Source organism: Populus alba, chromosome 19 (assembly GCF_005239225.2).
Source record: "Populus alba chromosome 19, ASM523922v2, whole genome shotgun sequence".
In the NCBI taxonomy this organism is placed as follows: Eukaryota; Viridiplantae; Streptophyta; class Magnoliopsida; order Malpighiales; family Salicaceae; genus Populus; species Populus alba.
This window is the reverse complement of record NC_133302.1, coordinates 1,849,330-1,871,016: the sequence shown is the minus strand read 5'-3', so window position 1 is coordinate 1,871,016 and position 21,687 is coordinate 1,849,330. Positions and strand designations below refer to the sequence as shown.

Sequence of the window (21,687 nt, the reverse complement as noted above, 5' to 3'; positions counted from 1 at the left end):
ACTTCATCCTGATACAAGATAACCATAAAAAAAACCCAGCCTCAACGATATTCTACCAGTGCAACAAAAAGATGACATTTCTTTTTACTGATAGTGGAACCAAAGTGAGTTTCTTGCCTCGTCAAGTCGCAGAGTCCATACTATTTTCGAGTGACAAAAATACCAAAGATTTTGAAGTAGTTTGCACTAGAAGTCACCTCAAAAGAAGCTCAGGTTATCAGAGATGAAATAGGAGGAGCCGAACATGGAATGAGAAGACAAATATTGTGCAAAATCTCTTGAGTCATTGATTGATTTAGTGTTGAAAGTCTTGGCCATAATGGTCGGGTGCTATCGACTGAACCAAGCAAGAAGCAAGAGTATACTGTTTCAGAAATAAGGGAAAATGATTGGAAAACACAAAGCAATTGTGTTTCATTAGATGAGATACCCATACGCATACGCAGTGCACTAATGGAATCTTGAATGGAAGTTGGAAATGAGAGATGAAACAATTTGCAATAGATGAATGAGAAGGAGTTCTAACGAAAATGAATAGGGAAAAGGAATAGAATAAGAATACATATCTATTTTTTAAAAAATTATTGAAAATTTATGTCATTGTACTTATTGTGATATTCATATTTCAATAATATGTATTTTGTTTCAGGTTCTTCGCATGCGAGGTCAAAGTAGATTTTAGCTTTTATTCACCTTTTGTTATGTAGTTTAAGGAGGATGACCTTATATTTTATAAACATGGAAACATTTGTATAACTTAATTTGTATAATTAATATTTAAACTTGATTAGATGAATTTAATTTTATAGTTCATATAATCACGTTCCATGTATGCATGTTTATATCTTTTATCCATCCATAATGATAATTGTTGTTCAATGTATATCATAAATATTGTGGTTGATATGAATAATGTTGTTTTGTGCGTTTGAGACCCAGGATGATTGGGTTGAATTTAGTTAGAAGATGCAGGAAATTAGAAGTGTAAACGGGTTGATGTCGATAACTTGGACCTTTTGATATAAGGGAGACTTTACAGAAATTTTAGTATGAACACCATATATATAATTACTCTATTTATAAATGAACATGAGATTATTGTTTTATCCTAAATATGAGGATGTTACATTTCATCTTATTTCTAGATAATGGTGGTGAGTTCAGGTCTTTAATGGCTTTTCTTCAGCAATCTGGCCTACTTCATCGCTTTTCTTGCCCTTACATCTTAGCTTAAAATGGGAGAGTTGAGAGGAAGCACATGTATGTTGTCGAACCTAGGTTGGCCTTGCTAGCTCGTGCTTCCTTACTAATGAAATTCTGGCAATATGTCTTTAAGACAACAACCTTTCTCGTAAACAGAATGCCAAGCAAGGGACTCAAACATGACTTATCCTATTTCACTCTTTTTCAAAAAATTCCTGATTGCAAGTCTCTTGTAGTGTTTAGGTGCTTGTGTTACACATTCATTTATCCTTACAACAATCACAAGTTATAGTATCAATCTGTTTAGTGTATTTTTCTTAGCTATAGCTTCAATAACAAAGGATATTTGTGTCTTGATTTTCTAACTGGATGAGTCTATGTTACACCTCATATTGTCTTTCATGAAACATAATTTCCCTTAACTAAAACTTATTCTCCTTCCCCAACCAATGATACTTTAGCAACAATTTTCACTCCAAGCATTATAACTTCCTCTACTTCTTTACCTTCTTGTTCTACTGATACTTTAGCAACAATTTTCACTCCAAGCATTATAACTTCCTCTACTTCTTTACCTTCTTGTTCTACTGGCAGACACGAATCACCACCATTTTTTTTCACTTTCACGAGTGACAATTGAAATTCTATGAGTAGTTTTGCAACTACTCCGCCTCTAGTACCTTACTCGAGTCAATTCATAAGGCTCAAGCTCCGTCTTCTCCTCCAGCTCTACACATGACAACAAGATTGATGCGTGGTATAACCAGGAAAAAGACCATTCTTGATCTCTCTACTATAAAGATCTCAAAACCATACACTCTCAAACAAGCCTTTAAAGATTTAAACTGGACTCAAACTATAGATCTAGAGATTACTACTCTTCATCGAAACCACATCTGGGATCTTATTGAACAACTTTCTGATGTTAATATAATAGGCTATAAGTGGGTGTACAAGCTAAAACACAAGCCAGATGGGAGCATAGAAAGGTATAGAGCCAGGCTTGTGGCTAAAGGGTATAACCAAACCCATGGTCTCGATTATTTTGAGACCTTTAGTCTAATTGTTAAGGTTGTAACTATTCAAATCATACTGTTGTTGCTCTTAGTTTTAAGTGTGAAATTCGACAGCTTAATGTTCATAATGCTTTCCTAAATTGTGAGTTAGAAAAACAGGTATACATGTCTCAACCTCCTAGATATATGGACAGTAAATTCCTAACCAAAGTGTGTAGATTGAAAAAGGCTTTATATGATGTGAAATAAACATCAGGAGCTTGGTTTCAAAGACTCAGTTCTGCTCTTCTATAGTGGGGATTCAACAATTCTAGGACTAATAGTTTTATGTTTCTACACTTTGGTGAATCCACAACTTTGATAGTCCTTGTATATGTTGATGGTATAATCAACACATATTTCTTCACTCATTGCTAAGCTTGAATTTAGTTTTGCCTTAAGAGACTTGGGGCAGTTATCCTACTTTCTAGGTATAGAGGTCTTTTACAATGAAGGCTCTATAAATTTGAGCCAAACCAAATATGTTTCAGGTTTGCTATATAGAACTGAAATGTTTGATACCAAACCAGTAAAAACACCTGATGTTGTTGGGCAAAATTTGTCCAAGTTTGATGGTAATTCTATGGAAAAGGCTACTTAATATCGAAGTGTAGTGGGGCACTTCAGTATCTTACAATAACAAGGCCTCACATAGCTTTTATTGTTAGTAAGGCATGCCAATTCATGCAACAGCCAACCTCAGCTCACTGGCTTTTAGTCAAAAGGATCCTGTGGTATCTAAGAGGAGCATTGCAAGATGGGTTATTGTTAAGCACCTCAAGCCACTTGACAACAAAAGGATTCATATATGCAGACTAGGGTGCTCAACCTGATGATATGCAAAGTTTAAGTGGGTATCTGGTTTATCTAGGGGGTAACTTAGTCTCATGGTCCTCTACCAAATAACAAGTAGTGTCTCACAGCAATTCAGAATCTAAGTATCGAAGCCTTGCCTTAGCTATTACTGAAATTGTTTAGATGTGAAAGTATTTAAAAGAGAAATGTTTATGAGAAGAAATAAAGATAGGAAGAAGAGAAGAGGCAACAAAGATTGTATTTGAATTTACTTCAAATTGAATGAATAATTTGATTGCATACTTTCATTGCAATCGTTACACATATATATTCAAACTAAGAAAAACAAAACTACAAACTTCTAGCATTAAATCATGTTGTGATCTGTTAACATGATAACATATTAACTAACTCCTAGAGACTAGGACAATAGCTCATTATTTGCATGAGAATTAGAAATAACAGAAACAGAAAAATCTTTAACAACTCTTGAAGCAATCTTCAACAGGATGCAACCCTTGCTGCAAGAACTTTGTGTTTCATGTTAGAACAAAACACATAGAAATCGATCTTCACTTCATTTTAGATCAAGTTACAAGAGGAAAGATACAACTGCATTTTGTTATTACTGAAGAGCAGCCAACAGATCTATTGACTAAGCACCTCACAAGTTCAAGGTTTTTGTTCCTTAAAACTCAGCTTTGTATAGTTGCCAAACCCTTTCACTTGAGAGGGGATGATAAACCAAGGCTAGAAGAGTCTATTACGTGATTTACTTAACTTGATATTATTGAATTTATTGTTATTGATTTGTTATATTGTTATAACTGCTAGTTCTAAAAACTTGTCATAGCTGTTTTACAGTTATACCAACTGTCATTACAGCTAGTTTTCCTGCCTTCTATAACCACATTCTAAGGAACAATATATATATGATTTATTCTTTGGCTTCAAATGATAAGAGAATAGAGAGATTTACTTTCTCAAATTCTGTATGGAATATGTTACAAAAGAAAGAGTTCTTCAATTTGTATTCACTCACTTAATGTCTTAAGTTTACAGTGCTCCTATATATACACAGAGAAGGTGTTCTTGAAAGCTACGAATTCCTGCCACAGACAGGACTTATACAACTGTGGAATAAATCAATTACTAAACTTTCTCCTACAAACTCTCAACTAAATCAATGTACAGCTAATACCAACACTCCCCCTCAAGTTGGTGCAAAGATGTCTTCGATGCCCAACTTTTCAAGAGAGCTCTGAAAGTTTTTGCTGGAGACGACTTTTATAAGGATATCTGTGAGCTGATTCTCTGATTTGACAAATGGAAAATTAATCACTCCTTCATCAAGATTTTGTTTAATAAAATGCCTGTCTATCTCAATATGTTTCGTGCGATCACATTGAACTGGGTTATGAGATATTTCAATGGCAGCTTTATTATCATAGTACAGGTTCATTCTTGATTCGGGACCAAAACCAATTTCTGACAGTAATCTTCTGAGCCAAAGCAGTTCACATAGTCCCTTTGCCATCCCTCGAAACTCAGCCTTTGCGCTAGACAAGACAACTACTTTTTGTTTCTTGCTCCTCCATGTGACCAAGTTGCCACCAATAAACATGAAGTATCCAGACGTAGATTTTCTATCAGATATGCTTCCTGTCCAGTCAACATCTGTGTACCCCTCAACCTCTAGATGACCATTCTTAGAAAATAGAAGCCCTCTTCCAGGAGCTGATTTCAAGTAACAAAGTATTCTTGTTTGGCAGTATGGTTGCGGTTGCTTTTCAAATAGCTTTTCGTGCCAAAATGCATGCTAATGATTTTTTTTATTTTTTAAAAATCATTTTTGACATCCGCACATCAAAATGATTTGAAAATACTAAAAGCATATTAATTTGAAGTTAATAAAAAAATAAAAAAAATTGAAATTTTTTCAAAAGCGCTTTTGAAACGCAGAAACAAACAAGCATGCATTGAGGAAATATATTTATTTTCTAGTTATTTTTGGATTATTTACTAGTTATTTCCAATTTATTTTATTAGATTTATTTACCTATTATATAAATAGTTAATGTTTTATTCTTGATTTTTTTTTAAAAAAAAGTAATTGGATATTTTTAATAATTTTAAAAATGAATGACAACTTTTCTAATAATGTACAAGAGAGAGCACAATGAAATTTCCTCCGAAAATTGCTAGGAAATTTCGATCAGTAATTGTATGCTTTGGGAAATTTCGAGCAGCAAATGCATCATCGATAGTTTTTGAATTCATTTACATGTGAAAGCACCAGGAAATTTCCTTCGTAATTTACTAGAAATTCTGGGTGAAATCTCCAGTCAATGCAGTTATCTTTGGTCCCTAGATTTACATACTGTTATCTTTGGTCCTTATTTTGTTATTAATTTTAGTTCAAAGTTTTGATTAGAAAACCCAAAACTGTCCCTAGATTTACAATTCATACAAAAGAGTTATATAATATCTTTATTATTTGGTTCAAGAGACTCTTTAACAATATTAAAAATTATATATTAAAACCTAGCATTATATAATTCTAATACTATATTTTTAATAATTTCAAGGAAGAAATCCTAATTAACTTCTTTGTAGTTATTTGAAATTGAAATTAATTTACAAAAAAAATATTCATCATCTTTCCATCGTTAATCTGTTAATCACTGCTGAATTTGTTTTTAATACATTTGTTTTTTCTAGTTTCGCATATAGCTTTAGTACACGTCACAAATTATTATTATTTTTTGATAGATATAACATATGATAAATGAGATTTTAATATAAGAACTATTAGGATAATAAATATTTTTCTAAATTATTTTTATTTTTTTAATTTAGTTTAGAAATTTTATTTTTTCTTATTCAGTATTATTAAATCTTTATAATTTTGTTTCTACTTAAAAAGGTATAATTTTTCTATTTTGTTTTTTTATTAAATATTATCAAGCTCTTTTGGTTTTTCTATTTAAAAAAAAAAATTTATATTTGGTTGTTTCTATATATAAACTGTAGTCATAGTCTTTGGAAACAGACTTTGATATTCTGATGATTTAATAAAGTGATTCCTATAAGAGATTATTAATTATGTACATAATAAATATTTTTTTTTTATAATTTACATGATATATCGTCCACTTATTAAAACCATGAAATGTTTAAAAATAATTAAAAAATCTCAATTTAATTATTTTTATATACTATCCTATCAATAATTGTGTAATGATGTCTTTTATCAATTTTATTTCAAACATAATTTATGCTAGAAAATAAATCATTATTCAATATTGATGATCTATAATAAATATCGATGATTAATAATAAATTTTATATAATTTGCACAGAATTTTCTTATTCTCGCTAATTAATCCCAGAGCGAGGTTCCAAGAACTTAAAGCAGGATTTTGTATAATTTGCACAGGATTTTCTATAATTAAACGTAATTCACTAAAAAATGCTCATTTTTCTTGCAAATTATTAGCAATGCAATAATCATAATTATAAAAGGTAAAAAAGGTAACAGTACGTAGAGGGGAAAAAAGCAGGAAATTTCTCAAGCGTGTAGTGGTAAATATTGAGCTGGAATTTGGAGTGGTACTTTCGTGCTGTTTGCTGCAACTGGGTCCACGCGTTAACATTAATGCGTTCCTTTGGTGGTGGTTGCATCAACTTGAGCAGTTGAGCTGGATCTGATGAGCTGCAGGATGTCCTCACTGAGCGTCTGCCTCTCCTTTATTGTTCTGTATTGAACCGTCCCTCTCTCTGTGCTCTTACTGTAACAATCTATTAAAGCAGGGTAAAACGTGGAAAACATGGGTATCATGAAGTTTCGTGCATGCTATTATTTATTAACTTTATTGTGACGTATTTTACCAAGCACAAAGGACTCCTTAACTTTAGAATTTATACATAACAGTTACACAGTATTTTTTAACTTTTAATTGATTAAATTACTATTTTATTTTTCATTCAATAATATTATCAAGCTTTTCTAGTTTTTTATTTAAAAAATAATAATTTCTCTATTTAGTTGTTTCTATTTTTATATATATATAAACTGTAGTAATAGTATTTGGAAATATGCTCTGATATTTTGATGATTTAATAAAGAGATTATCTACTATGCTTAGGGTTTTCTCAAGCCCTTTTCAGAGAAACAATATTCTTTCTTGCAAATTATTAGCAATGCAATAATTATAATTATAAAAGATAAAAAGGTAACACGCACAGGGAAAGAAAAAAGCAAGGAAATCTCTCAAGCTCGTATTGGAAAATATTGAGTTGGAATTTACTTATTGGTAATTTCGTGGCAATTGAGAATGCATGTTTTCTTGCAAATTATTAGAAATGCAAAGAGCGAGCAATTTCTCACCGCAATAATCTCTGAAAACGTTACATTTAATGTATTGAGCTTGAAAATGAGAAACAAACTCACAGTCCGATATCTTTGCAGAATTCATTCATCAAAGAATATCCTCTAGGGCTGGCTAGGGCTGGCAACTCCCTAAGTACTTTCCGAGACAATGAAACAACATGGTCAATACTATGCTCGTCAAAAAGAATATTCTCCTTCCGAGTGTTGGGATATTGCCTCTTATGTGGCAGCAGCCCTACTCTAGGAGAGGGTTTCCATTGTCAAGAGCCTGCAGCTGGAGTTGCACCAACCATGTGCACCCATCCAAGATGTTAAAGGTTGGCAGCCACCATTGTTGAAGAAGAGCTGGAGTTGGCAGCCACCTTTGTTGAAGAAGAGCTGGAGCTGTGGCACCATTCATGCCTATAAATAGAGGCATACGTGAGAGAGAAAAATGTGAGAGAGTGCAGAATGTGAGAGACCAAGAGAGAAAGTGAGGGGCTGCCAAGGACAGCAACCCTGTTGCCTTGAGCAACAGTGTGAGAGCAATGGGAGTAGAGTTTGAGTAAAGTGATCCTCCTCCTCTATGTGTGTTGTAATCCTTTCTCTATCTGGCTCTAATAATATTTTCTCCCGAGGATGTAGGCGGTTTTGCCAAACCACGTTAAATATTGTGTCTCAGTGTGCTTAGCCTCCTTTGAGCAACTATTAGTACACCACCGGTCCGTGCATAGGGGAGACAGAATCCCCAACAATTGGTATCAGAGCACATGGTTTAAAGGGGTGTTTGATTTTGCTCAAAAACGAAAGCTGTCAAAATTGTGTTTTGACCATACCACTATGTCAGCGTCCAGTCAGCAGACACGTCATCGTCCAGTCAACAGACACGTTAGCAAAGTGGGACCCACCTGCCACGTCATCAGCCACGAGCCGAGTTGAGCCGAGCTGTGTTGGAGGCGAGCCGCCAGTCGAGGGATAAGATTCTATGCAGCGGAGTCTACATGCAACTGGATCTGAGATTGAATCTGGACTGTTCATGAGGCCAGAATTGTTTTGATCAAATCGTAGCCATCTGAAATGCGATTTGGAAGATTTCAGACTTGTTTCCAGCTAATTTGATCATTCCGGATGCAATGGTACGGTCCAATCATTGAGATTTATGACCAAAAGTGGTGGTGGTGAATTAACAAAAGAGATTGCCCGATCAGGAGGCATCTGAAGGTCATCATGGTGGTCGATGGAGATGAAGAAGAAGAATGTGCACATGTTTACCCAATTACATGTGCTAAACTGCTAAGTAGAGAATTTTAGTTGCCTTGAGGAAAGGCAAAATTGGGACACTTTAGACACCCGATTATGTGGACAATTTGAGGTGGAGAGTGAAAATTGATTAAGACCAATCTTGACAAATCTAAGAACTGGTAGTCTCACTAGATGTTGAGAAATCATGTATTAAACCAGTATATTCCAGATCACTTGTAAAGGAAAGTCGCAACAAAGCTAGCAAATGGTTGTATATACGGAAAGACAGTACGATGGATAGATATGGCCTAAGAAGTTCTGTCTAGGAGATTGTGTTTTAAGCGGGACCAATGTGACCCCTCCAATCTTTCCTGGGAACTTGCTTAGTGGAAGGATTATCCATACGGTACTATTTTTGTATATATAGCAGTTTGTAATGAAACGGTTAAAGACTAGCAATATGATGGCACAAGGGAACAGTTAGGTTTCGTATGTTCAAGGATCTGATGGAGTGGTGATTTCTCCAAAGAAGTTAGATTCGGTGACTGTGATTTCTCGAGGGTAGAATTGATGAAGACCTTGATAATGGAAGAGAAATTACAGTAAGGGGATAAAGATTGGCACCCTATTTTGACTTGGACAGGTGTTATGACAGGATGAGCTGCTATTAAACATAAGCAAGGAATAGGGGGAAATCTGGAGAACAGAAATTGCACGAGGGCACACGGAGATTGTGCAGGAGTACCCGTAGGATCCAACGAGGTACTGTAATGAGACAATAAGTGCAAGGAGAAAAAGAGTTCCCAGATGAAGCTTAGAGCAGAAACTGTTAGAGGTTGTACAACAAAAAGTCTCTTGTGCTCTTGACGAAGACAACAGGCGAAGACCTTTCCAATGCATGTAAGGATGGAAAAAGAGCTGTTGTAGAGGCACCTAATTGAGGGGGTGCAAATGCCTATGATAAAAGGCGACAGCCTATGATGAAAGGCGAAGGCACCAAAGAGAGTTGGTGTAGGTGGAGTTGTCAAGCATAAAGGCATAGAAGCTCCAAACAAAGAAATCGAGGTGGAGGATTGCGAGGAGTATACCGAAACTTTCTCTTTCTATGTAATCAGTGGCAGTAATATCTCCCATAGTCCACATGGTGGTAGAGAATTTTGGAGCCACTTTAAAGCATCTTAGTTGAAGAAGGATGCGACCGCCTATAAAAGGCGAAGACACCTTAGAGAAGGTGTGAGGGCCATGATATGAGCCCAAGTACAGACCGCCCCATGACAACAGACAGAGACACCTTAGAGAAGGTGTGTGGGCCGTGATAGGAGCCCGGGATCAGACCGCCTATCAAAGGCAAAGACACCTTAGAGAAGGTGTGTGGGGCTAGCTTGATAGGAGCCCCAATTTAGACTGCCCCATGACAACAGGCGAAGACACCTTAAAGAAGGTGTGAGGGCCGTGATAGGAGCCTCAGTTCAGACTACCCCATGACAACGGGCAAAGACACCTTAGAGAAGGTGTGAGGGCCATTAGAGGAGCCCCAATTCAGACCGCCGCATGACGACGAGCGGAGACACCAGAGGAGAAGGTGTGTGGGCCACGATATAAGCCCAGTTCAGAACGCCCCAAAGCCAATGTGATGGCTAGATATGAGTGGACAAGTATATAGCCAATGAAGTGGCTATGATGGGTATGAAGACAAATGCAGGATTGACTTTCATGGATATTGCCCCCATGCTAAAGATAAATGAGCTAGAAGACATTTGTCTTGGACAATAAGTGGGTGACTTGTGGAGCATTAAGATGTGACTGCTAGGAATGAGCAATGGGCATGCGCAGGTTCCGGGAACAAGTTGACTCTTGTCAAGGTGGTGAGCTCGGTGAAGGCATTGTAATACTTAAAGTATCAAGACATATATGGATCAACCTTTAATGGGTTATCCCCATGGTTAAAGGTGGAAAGCTACCTGGACTCTTGAGACTAAGAGCGAGAGACTCATGGAGAAGTAAGGTGTGGTTCCTAGGGTGGAACAGAGGGCAGACACAACTCCTAGATGAGTAGACTCTTGGAAGAGTGGTGAGCTCGTGATCATATTGAGATACTTAGATAATGACTGTTGCACTTGGAAATAGAAATTTCCATTTGAGGGGGTGTTGTAAGCCTTGGTGTGAGGCTTGATGAATCATTCCGGAACGAGCATGGTTGATACGCTTGAAGGGGAATGTTGTGTCCCAGAGACAAGCGTTAACACTCTTCAAATGTGAAGTGGCAGACCATCTGGTTGTAGTGATCCTTTTGTGTGAGAAAAGGTGTGCTTTGGTAACTCTAGTGATTGAAAGGTTTGGCGAGTACCTGTAAACTTGGCCACATATGCTCTCAGAATGGTAAGCTCGGAAGAGCTGCAAGATGCAAGCCTGTGCTGAAGAAGCAAGAGGACAATTGCCCCACATAAATGGAAAAGGGGGTGATTGTTGGGATATTACCACTTATATGGTAGCAGCCCTACTCTAGGAGAGGGTTGCCATTGTCAAGAGCCTGCAGCTGGAGTTGCTCCAACCATGTGCACCCATCCAAGATGTCAAAGGTTGGCAGCCACCATTGTTGAAGAAGAGCTGGAGTTGGCAGCCACCTTTGTTGAAGAAGAGCTAGAGCTATGACACCATTCATGCCTATAAATAAAGGCATACGTGAGAGAGCAAAATGTGAGAGAGTGCAGAATGTGAGAGACCAAGAGAGAAAGTGAGGGGCTGCCAAGGGCAGCAACCCTACTGCCTTGTGCAGCAGTGTGAGAGCAATGAGAGTAGAGTTTGAGTGAAGTGATCCTCCTCCTCTATGTGTGTTGTAATCCTTTCTCTATCTGGCTCAATAATATTGACTTCTCCCGTGGATGTAGGCGGTTTTGCTGAACCACGTTAAATATTGTGTCTCAGTGTGCTTAGCCTCCTTTAAGCAACTATTAGTACACCATCGGTCCGCGCATGGGGGAGATGGAATCCCCAACACCGAGTTGTGCAGATTAACACCCTTGCTACTGTCAAATTTGTAAAAGTGCTTGTAGCATTATCAACTCCAATCAAACAGCCATAACGAGGTCTAGAAAGATAGAGAGATAAACCAAAGAGATCAACTCAACAAAAGCTATCAACAACAATAGCTTTTTTTTTTTTTTAAAGGAGCTGATATAATTAAGCAGAACATGATTTTGTTCTGCCATCACATGAAAACCTAGCATAACATCACACAGAAAGATAAACTGAAAACAATAAGCTGTCTAAACTAGAGGTTCCCAAGCTCCAGGAAATCTATGAACATCGGAGTCTGCTACGAAGAATGCAATGTTGTGTGTGGTCCCGCACCATGTGATGGTGGGACCACCATATTAATTAAGAAGAGAGGCAGCTGGCTCTCTTTAAATTAAATGGTTTGGCTATTGTAGATGGTAGTAGTGAAAAACAGAAGAGAGGAGAAGAAAACCGAGAGAAAGAAAGGAAGAAGAGGCAGCATAGCAGTCTGTTTTCTTTCTTTGATTTCTAGCTCGTTCACCGTTGGATCGGGCTGAGATTTTGACAACAGCTTCTAGACACATTCCTCTTCATTCTGGATGGTTAGATCGAAGATTGGTGGTGTGAAAGCTAGCTTTTTTGATAGAAAATAGGGCTGTCAGTATTGTGAGTTTTTCTCAAATAATTCTCCTTTAATCTTGTTGTAATCCGAGAATAAGTTATTCTTGATGATATATATGTTGTAGCCCTTAGTTGAATCTAAGAAAGAACAATTGTGAACCCATTATTTGTTGATAGTGGAATTTTTTAGGTGGACTACAGTCCCGTGGTTTTTCCCGTATCGGGTTTTCCATGTAAAAAATCTTGGTGTTGATTTGTGTGATTATTTACATTATATTTGGTCATTGTTTGATTATGTTTTTTACTGCACAAAGAGGGAAAAAGAATTGGAACTTGTGAATTGTGAATTGATTCGGGTAAATTGGTGTCCAATTGTTCCTAGTTTTCCCAACAAAGTGGTATTAGAGCATCTGGTTGTGTAGATTGAATTCTTGTGTAGTTAAAATGGAAAAGGAAGATTCGGGCATGATAAAGCTCACTTCCTTAAATTATTTTCTATGGAAAACAATGATGGAGGATCACTTATATTGCAATGATTTGGCTTTACCGATTGAATGTAAAGGAATAAAGCCTGATGATATGGATGATGCAAAATGGAATGGACTTAATAGAAAGGCTATTGCTAAAGTTAGAAAATAGGTATCTTCTAAGTCCATTAATCATATTTCTCAAGAACATGACTGCTATAAAGTTTGGAAGATGTTGGAAGAAACCTTTGCGAAAGAAGTGCACAAAACAAGGTTTTTGTAATTAGAGACCTTGTGAATTTGAAGTATAGAGATGGTGAAGATGTTTCAGTGCATATAAATATATTCCAAGGGTTCTTGAATCAGCTGTCATTGATGAATATTGAGTTAGCTGATGAAATGCAAGCACTAATCCTCTCGAGTTCATTGCTGGATAGTTGGGAGACTTTGGTGGTGTCACTTAGCAATTCTACTCCGAATGGAAAGATCACTTTGAAAATAGTGAAGGACTGTATCCTCAACGAAGAGAAGAGGAGGAAAGGGATAAACACTTTCGAGTCTCATGCACTTGTTACAGAAAGTCGAGGGAGAAGTCAAAGCAGGTTCTCTCACGACAAGCAAGATGGAGAATCCAGCAATAGAAAAGGCAAATGGAAGCCAAGAGGAAGATCTCAGTCAAGGAAGGGTTTTAAGTGTTATTATTGTGACAAGCCTGGGCATATGCAAAAAGATTGCAAAAAGTACAAAAGAGATAAAAAGGGCAAAGATGAAGACAAGAATGAAGAGAATGGTATAGCTGCAGTTGTATTTGATGGTGATGTTGCCATTGTTTGTGATGATGGCTGTGTTAATCTTACATGTCAAGATACCACCTAGGTTGCAGATTCAGCAGCTTCTTACCATGTTACACCCCGACGTGATTTTTAAACATCCTACACTGCTGGTGACTTTGGTCAAGTTAGGATGGGAAATCAAGGGATGGCTAGTGTTGTGGGCATTGGAGATATTTGGTTGGAAACCAATACTGGGTGCAAGTTGCTACTCAAAGATGTTAGGCATGTGCCTGATATGCGCCTACATTTGATCTCTACAAGTACTTTTGATGAAGAAGGCTATCACAGTTACTTTGGAGATGGTAAATGGAAGCTCTCCATAAATTCCCTAATTGTTGCTAAAGGGAAGAAGATGGGTCTCTACATGTCATAAGCCAAGGTGATAAAAGGGGAGGTGAATGCAATTGAAGATTGCTCTACTGATCTATGGCATAAGCGGCTTGGACATTTGAGTGAGAAAGGCTTTGGCATCCTTGCCAAGAAGAACTACCTTCCATAAAAAGGTATGAACTTGAACACATGTACTCATTGTTTAGTTGGTAAACAACATAGAGTTGCATTTCAAAGATCACCTCCACATAGAAGATCACATGTTCTTGATTTAGTTCATACTGATGTTTTCTCTATGATTGATAAGTCTCTTGGAGGTGCATTGTACTTTGTTAGTTTTATTGATGATCACTCCAAGAAGATTTGGGCCATTTGTTTGAAATCCAAAGATCGGGTGCTTGATGTCTTTAAGGATTTCCATGCCAGAGTTGAAAGAGAAACTAGTAGAAAGCTGAAATGTATTCGAGCTGACAATGGTGGTGAATACAGGGGTCCTTTTGAGAAGTATTCCAGTGAACATGATATTAAGTTGGAGAAGACAGTTCCTAAGACTCCACAACAGAATGGAGTGGTTGAGAGAATGAACAGAACCGTTGTTGAAAGAATTAGATGTATGCTCTCTCATGTAAAGTTGCCTAAGTCCTTTTGGGGTGAGGCAATGAAGACTACAGTTGCCATGATCAACCTTTCTCCATCAGTTCTTCTTGAATTTGATGTTCCAGATAGAGTTTGGAAAGGAAATGATGTTTCTTATGCACACTTAAGAGTGTTTGGATGCAGAGCATTTGTACATATTCCTAGCGATGAAAGGTCTAAGCTTGACAACAAGACAAAGTAGTGTATTTTCTTGGCCTCTAGAGATGATGAGTTTGGCTATAGGCTATGGGATCCAAAGGAGAAGAAAATTGTGAGAAGCAGAGATGTCATCTTCTTTGAAGATCAAACCAGTGAAGACTTTGAACTGAAGGAGAAAAGAGAGTCTACCACTTTTATTCCTTCTAATTTAAATCCAAGACCTACTCCACAATTACCTTTGATTCCTGCTAATCATGGGGGAGATTTGCAAAATGATGATAATAGTGGTTTTCTTATTGAGCCATTAGTTGGTGATTCTGAATCAGCTAATGATGATATTGATGTTATTCCTAAACAAGTTATGCAGGAAGCTCCAGATGAGCCACAATTAAGAAGGTTAACTAGACCTCGCCAACCTTCCACCAGATATTCTCCTCATGAGTATGTATTGGTTACTGATGGGGGAGAGCCAGAATGCTTTGATGAAGCTATGTCACATGAGAAGAAAAGTGAGTGGTTGAAAGCAATGCAAGAAGAGATGAAATCCTTGCATGAAAACCATACCTTTGAGTTAGTGAAGCTTCCTAAAGGTAAGAGAGCACTAAAAAACAAATGGGTGTTCAGGTTGAAAATTGATGAACATTGCTCACAGCCAAGGTACAAGGCAAGAATGGTTGTGAAAGGTTTCGGTCAGAAGAAGGGTATTGATTTTGAAGAAATCTTTTCACCAGTGGTCAATATGTCTTCAATCCGAGTTGTGCTTGGCTTAGCTGCTAGTTTGAACCTTGAAGTTGAGCAACTTGATGTGAAAACTACCTTTTTCCATGGTGATTTAGATGAGGAGATCTACATGGAGCAGCCTGAAGGGTTTGAAGCAAAAGGTAAAGAGCAGTTAGTTTGCAAGTTGAAAAAAAGCCTGTATGGGTTAAGGCAAGCTCCAAGACAATGGTACAAGAAGTTTGATTCTTTCATGGTGGATCATGGTTATGACAGGACCACTTCTGATCATTGTGTATTTATGAAAAGGTTTCTAGATGGAAACTTTATTATTCTCCTATTATATGTGGATGATATGTTGATTGTTGGCCATGATGCTAAGAAGATTCAGATGTTGAAGGAAGAGTTAAGCAAGTCTTTTGCAATGAAAGACTTAGGATCGGCAAAACATATTCTTGGCATGAAGATCACACGTGACAGGAAGAAGGAGAAACTTTGGCTATCTCAGGAGAGATATGTTCAAAAGGTACTTGAAAGATTTAACATGAGCAACTCCAAACCGGTTTGTTCTCCATTTGCAAACCACTTTAAACAAAGTTCTCAGTAGTGTCCTTCAAGTGATGAAGAAAGAAATGAGATGAAAAACGTTACTTATGCATCCGCAGTTGGTAGCTTGATGTATGCCATGGTTTGCACAAGGCCGAATATAGCTCATGCAGTTGGTGTGGTTAGTCGGTTCCTCTCCAATCCTGGTAAAGAACATTGGTCAGCAGTGAAATGGATACTCAGATATCTCAAAGGTACTTCTAGTTTCAGCTTATGTTTTAGTAATGATAAACCTGTGTTGGATGGATACACAAATGCAGATATGGCTAGTGATGTTGATTCTAGAAAGTCCACATCAGGATACTTGATGAAGTTTGTAGGGGGAGCAGTCTCATGGCAATCAAGGTTGCAAAAATGTGTTGCATTATCCACTACCGAGGCTGAATATATTGCTCTTACTGAAGGGGGCAAAGAGTTGTTATGGATGAAGAAGTTCTTACATGAACTTGGCCTAGTTTAAGAGAACTTTGTGTTGCACTCTGATAGTCAAAGTGCAATCCATCTCAGCAAGCATCCTACTTTTCACTCTCGGTCAAAGCACATTGAGGTTAGATATCAATGGATTCGAGATGTTATAGAGATGAAGTCATTTGTTGTTGAGAAGATCCATACCGATGACAACATGTCAGACATGATGACCAAACCTCTACCGAGAGAGAAGTTTGATTTTTTCAGAAGAGAAGCAGGCTTGTCAGAGCCTCTTAAATTGAAGTTTACATATTGATCGCCAGTATGGCGAATTCCTCACATGGTGCGTGAGGGGGAGATTCGTTATGTGTGGTCCCGCACCATATGATGGTGGGACCACCACATTAATTAAGATGAGAGGCAGTTGGCTCTCTTTAAATTAAATGGTTCAGCTACTGTAGATGGCAGTAGTGAAAAACAGAAGAGAGGAGAAGAAAACCGAGAGAAAGAAAGGAAGAAGAGGCAACAGAGCAGTCTGTCTTCTTTCTTCGATTTCCAACTCGTTCACCGTTGGATCGGACTGAGATTTTGACAGCAGCTTCTAGACACGTTCCTCTTCATTCTGTTGGTTGGATCGAAGATTAGAGGTGTGGAAGCTGGCTGTTTTGATAAAAAACGGGGTTGTCAGTATTGTGAGTTTTTCTCAAATAATTCTCCTTTAATCTTGTTATAATCCGAGAATAAGTTATTCTTGATGATATATATGTTGTAGCCCTTAGTTGAATCTGAGGAAGAACAATTGTGAACTCATTATTTGTTGATAGTGGAAGTTTTTAGGTGGACTACGGTCCTATGGTTTTTCCCGCATCGGGTTTTCCACGTAAAAAATCTTGGTGTTGATTTGTGTGATTATTTGCATTATATTTGGTCATTGTTTGATTCTGTTTTTTACTGCATAAAGAGGAAAAAAGAATTGGAACTTGTGAATTGTGAATTGATCCGGGTAAATTGGTGTCCCCTTCTTCCTAGTTTTCCCAACATGCAAGAACATGACAAAGAGCAGACAACGCTCGGATCGCCTCTGCTGAGATCTTACTGCTTGAGATCCTCCCCAGGAAAAACAGCAATAGCTTTATAGCACCAGTATAGATGAAATAAATGTTATTAACCAAACCTTAATAAAAAAAGCTACCTAAAACCAAAAACTAAAGAATTTTTCTTTTTTATCTTCTGTTTTTCAAATTTCTGCTCTTTTTCTTTTTTTGAACTTGCTTTTTCTCACAAAGGAAAAAAGGCCTATTCTAATTAATATAGATAGGCAAAGTGACAGTCCAAACAGTATACAACATTTGTTTCAAATCCTAGCCCAGATTGACTCATAATACAAACTATGTTACAGAGGACAATTCTTGGATCCTTGATTTTGCTAAAATTCGATTGAGAACTGGTGCCTAAAATTGAGTAGGCTCTAGCAAGCTGAGTTTAACCCTGACCAGTACCACCTGTGCTCGTAGATCACTTAGCTCAATTACACAAATTAACTCAAATAAATCCATATCACATCAACTAATATCATACAAGGCCTAGAATTCAACAAGCTTATATATATAAACAAATAAACCTACGACAATATTATAAACACTTTGATTAATATCTCTTTCTACATATAGACCAATGTTTCAAGCACATCAGCTGAACCTACCTCTAGTTTTGATTGATAAGAGGCAAATGATGCTAGTTGCTGTGGACTCATCTCTGCCATTAGGACTTCTGGTTCAGCTGATGTCTCAAGAATTTTAAATATTTTTGCTCCTTCTTCACTTTGAATATCAGTATATATGTTAGAACTTTTCATCCCTCTTTGAAACTCAGAAACAATACCCTCTATAATAACTGAACGCCTGCAGCATAAAAAAAAAAAAGCATCAATTATGATATTGTATTTAGCTAGAAATCTAAACAAATTTTGACCACTTTATTAGATTGGAAAATCCTTATAAATATGAAGTGATCATGCTGATATGGAGTGGCGATGTTTTCTCTTTAGGAAAGGGAAAAAAACTAAATTAAAATAAACTAGGCTGATCTATCAAAAAAACAAAATGGCTATGTCAGTAGAATGGAAGTCACCTCCGGTTATTCAATTGCACCAGTTTAGCCTCCATTATCTCTGATCTCACAATAGTTCTGCCGCCATTACTTAATTTCGAGAGGTAGTTGCTGATGGAGTGTAATTATAAAAAAAAAAAAAAAATTTTAGAAGTAATTATAATGTAGTGGCAAGACTGGATGCAACATGTTCTTGATACCTAAACTAAATCAGATTTATTTTTAACTGAATCAATGTGGCCTGGGCCTACTTGATTGTGTTTAAATTGAAAAACCTCAATTTAGTCTCCAAATATACTATGGCATTATTAATTGTGTTTCATGTCTTTTAATTTTATCAATTTTATTTCAAACATAATTTATATTAAAAAATAGGTCATTATTCAATATTGATGATTAATAATAAATTTTGTATAATTTGCATATGATTCTCTCATTCTCGTCAATTAATCCCAAAACAAGGTTCCAAGATAAGCCTCAACAAACCTTATTTTGTTATTTTAAAACACTATATCTACCACACTCCCAAATATTCATATATCTCTTGTTTGATAGCATCTAATAGTGTTCTTGAGGACTCAAGCAGTGTAAAACGTTGAAACCAGGAGCATCATTAAGTGACATAAAAATTCTCTAAATAGTTGGAAAATATATGAGAAAAGAAAGAAAAAGAAAATGAACACTAATAAAGTAGAGAATTTGATAGAATTTTAATTTCTACGTACTCAAAATTTGAGTGAAATCTCCGGTCAATGCAGTTGTATTATCCTTGGTCCCTAGATTTACATACTATTATCTTTGGTCCTTATTTTATTATTAATTTTAGTCCAAAGTTTTGATTAGAAAACCCAAAACTATCCCTGGATTTACAATTCATACAAAAATTATTGATATTTAATTTAGAAACAAAAATATTGTTACCTTAAGCGCAAGTAATAGCTGTAAGACTATGGATGCAAGAAGTTTTTGCTTAATTCAGTACACTCTTTACACCTATCCCCCTGGGATGACTGGATTAAAGGTGTCATAATAGTCAATGATTGGGCGTTGATGAAATCATTTGACTAGAGTTAGGAGGTAGGAGTTGCCAGGTTCCATTTCAAATAAGAGCATTATATTCTTCTGACATGGCTTGATGCTATTTTCGATCTTTGAGTGCCTGTGCTCATGTCATGGGTTCAAGATCAGAATTCTTGGATAACGAGGTGTGAAGATTTAGTTTTTGGAAGAGGTTCGTGAATGTTATTCTTGGCCCTTGTTTGCATGGGATGGTTCGATTGGGTAGCTGTTGGTGGGTTATTTGTGGTACTTATTTGAGGTGTCTGGTTTTGGGTAATGGTTGTGTTGAGTGGAGAAGTTTCAGAGTCAGGGGTTGTAACGTGTGTGACTGTTAGAGCTTCATTGCGGAGTTGCTGGTGAGGGCCACCTACAGATGGTGGTATGAGTGTTGGAGTGACAGTGCTGAGTTTGATAATTGGTGGTAGACATGTAGAGACTGTGGATGATTCGGGTCGTTGAGCTTGTGTAAGAGTTGATTTAAAAGGGAAAATTGATTCAATAAACTTGACATGCATTGAAACAAAAATTTTTAACATTGATGGATCATAGCAGAGATAGGCACTTTGAGTTGGAGAATACCAAAAAAAAATACATGGTTTAGAATGAGGTTCCAATTTATGAGAGGTATAAAGACCAAGCCATGAGTAGCAGAGACAATGAAAAACCTTGAGTTTGGAGTAATTGGGAGGTGAATCATAGATTTTTTTGTAAATAGGAAACATATTTAATGTTTGTGTTGGCATCCTATTAATTAAGTAGACTGTTGTAGCAAATGCATATGGCCAATAACTTAAAGGAATGGAAGCATGAGATGATGGGGCGGAATCCGGGACGGGTGATGTACTGATCTTTGCTCATAGGATGGTTAAGCACACTGAGACACAATATTTAACGTGGTTCGGCAAATTGCCTACATCCACGGGAGAGGTTCATTTTATTTAGAGATAGAGAAAGAATACAACACATGGAGGAGGATCACATCCACTCAACTCCCATCTCTCATTGCTACATGGGGCAGCAGCTGCTTAAGGCAGCAGGGCTGCTGATGGCAGCCCTTCTCTTTCTTTCTCTCTTCTTCTCTCTACATGTCTCACAACTCTCACACTTTGCTCTCTAAGATTATGCCTCTTTTATAGGCATCAATGGCAGCTCCTCTTGCTCCTTTGTCATCAATGGTGGCTGCCAAACTCATCTCTTCTTCAACAAAGGTGGCTGCCAACTTCTTCTCTTCTTCAACAATGGTGGCTGCCAAAGTTAAGGTTGGTGGTTGCCACCAACAAGCCTCCTTCTTTGACAATGTCAACATAATTGGCAATATTCCAACATGAGAGAGGAGAGTAAGACCTGTTTTAACAATGTGGAGGTGTCTCCGTTCAGAAAAACCATTTTGTTTAGGTGTGTGAGGTGGAGTTGTGAGATGAGAGATATCATGAAACGTAAGAAGGTTAGCAAGCACAATATACTCACCGTCATTATTAGAGTACAATGCGTGAATGTTTTGATTGAAGTGTTTTTTTGTGATGGCTTTGAATTTAAGAAATATGTCTTTTACTTGTGATTTTTGTTTTGAAGGATAAAGCCATATATACTTATGAAATAATCAACAAAAAAGACACAATACTTAAAACCATCAGAAGACATAATTGGTGAAGTCCATACATCTGAAAAGATGATTTGAAGGGAACGGGTGGAAGTAATTGTTGATTTGGAAAATGAAAGTTTGTAACTCTTATTGCAATGACATGCAGTACAATATAAATTTTAAACATGGGAAGAAGATAAACCAAGTTTGTTTTTAACGATGACATGCTTTAGAATAGGAAGAGTAGGATGTCCAAATCGGTGATGTCAGTTGAATGAGGTGGTTTAGATGATGGAAAAGGCAAATAGAGGTGTGGAAGTTGGCCACTCATAAGCACCGTCCTTAACTTTACCCAACAAAAGTGTTGCTCCTCTGTGAAGAAACTTGACAAGAAAAATAAATTGTAAGAATTCAATGGAAGCATTGTTTGAAATGCAGAATTTAGAAATGGAAATTAAATTTCTTGCAATGTTGGGTACACAGAGAACATTGGTCA

At 36.9% G+C, this 21,687-nt stretch overlaps 1 pseudogene; it reads left to right on the top strand.

Moving 5' to 3' along the window:
• Window positions 1–71: 71 nt before the first annotated feature.
• The window catches only part of LOC140955137 (BURP domain protein RD22-like), a 71,164-nt pseudogene continuing 49,548 nt past the window's right edge, over window positions 72–21,687 (top strand).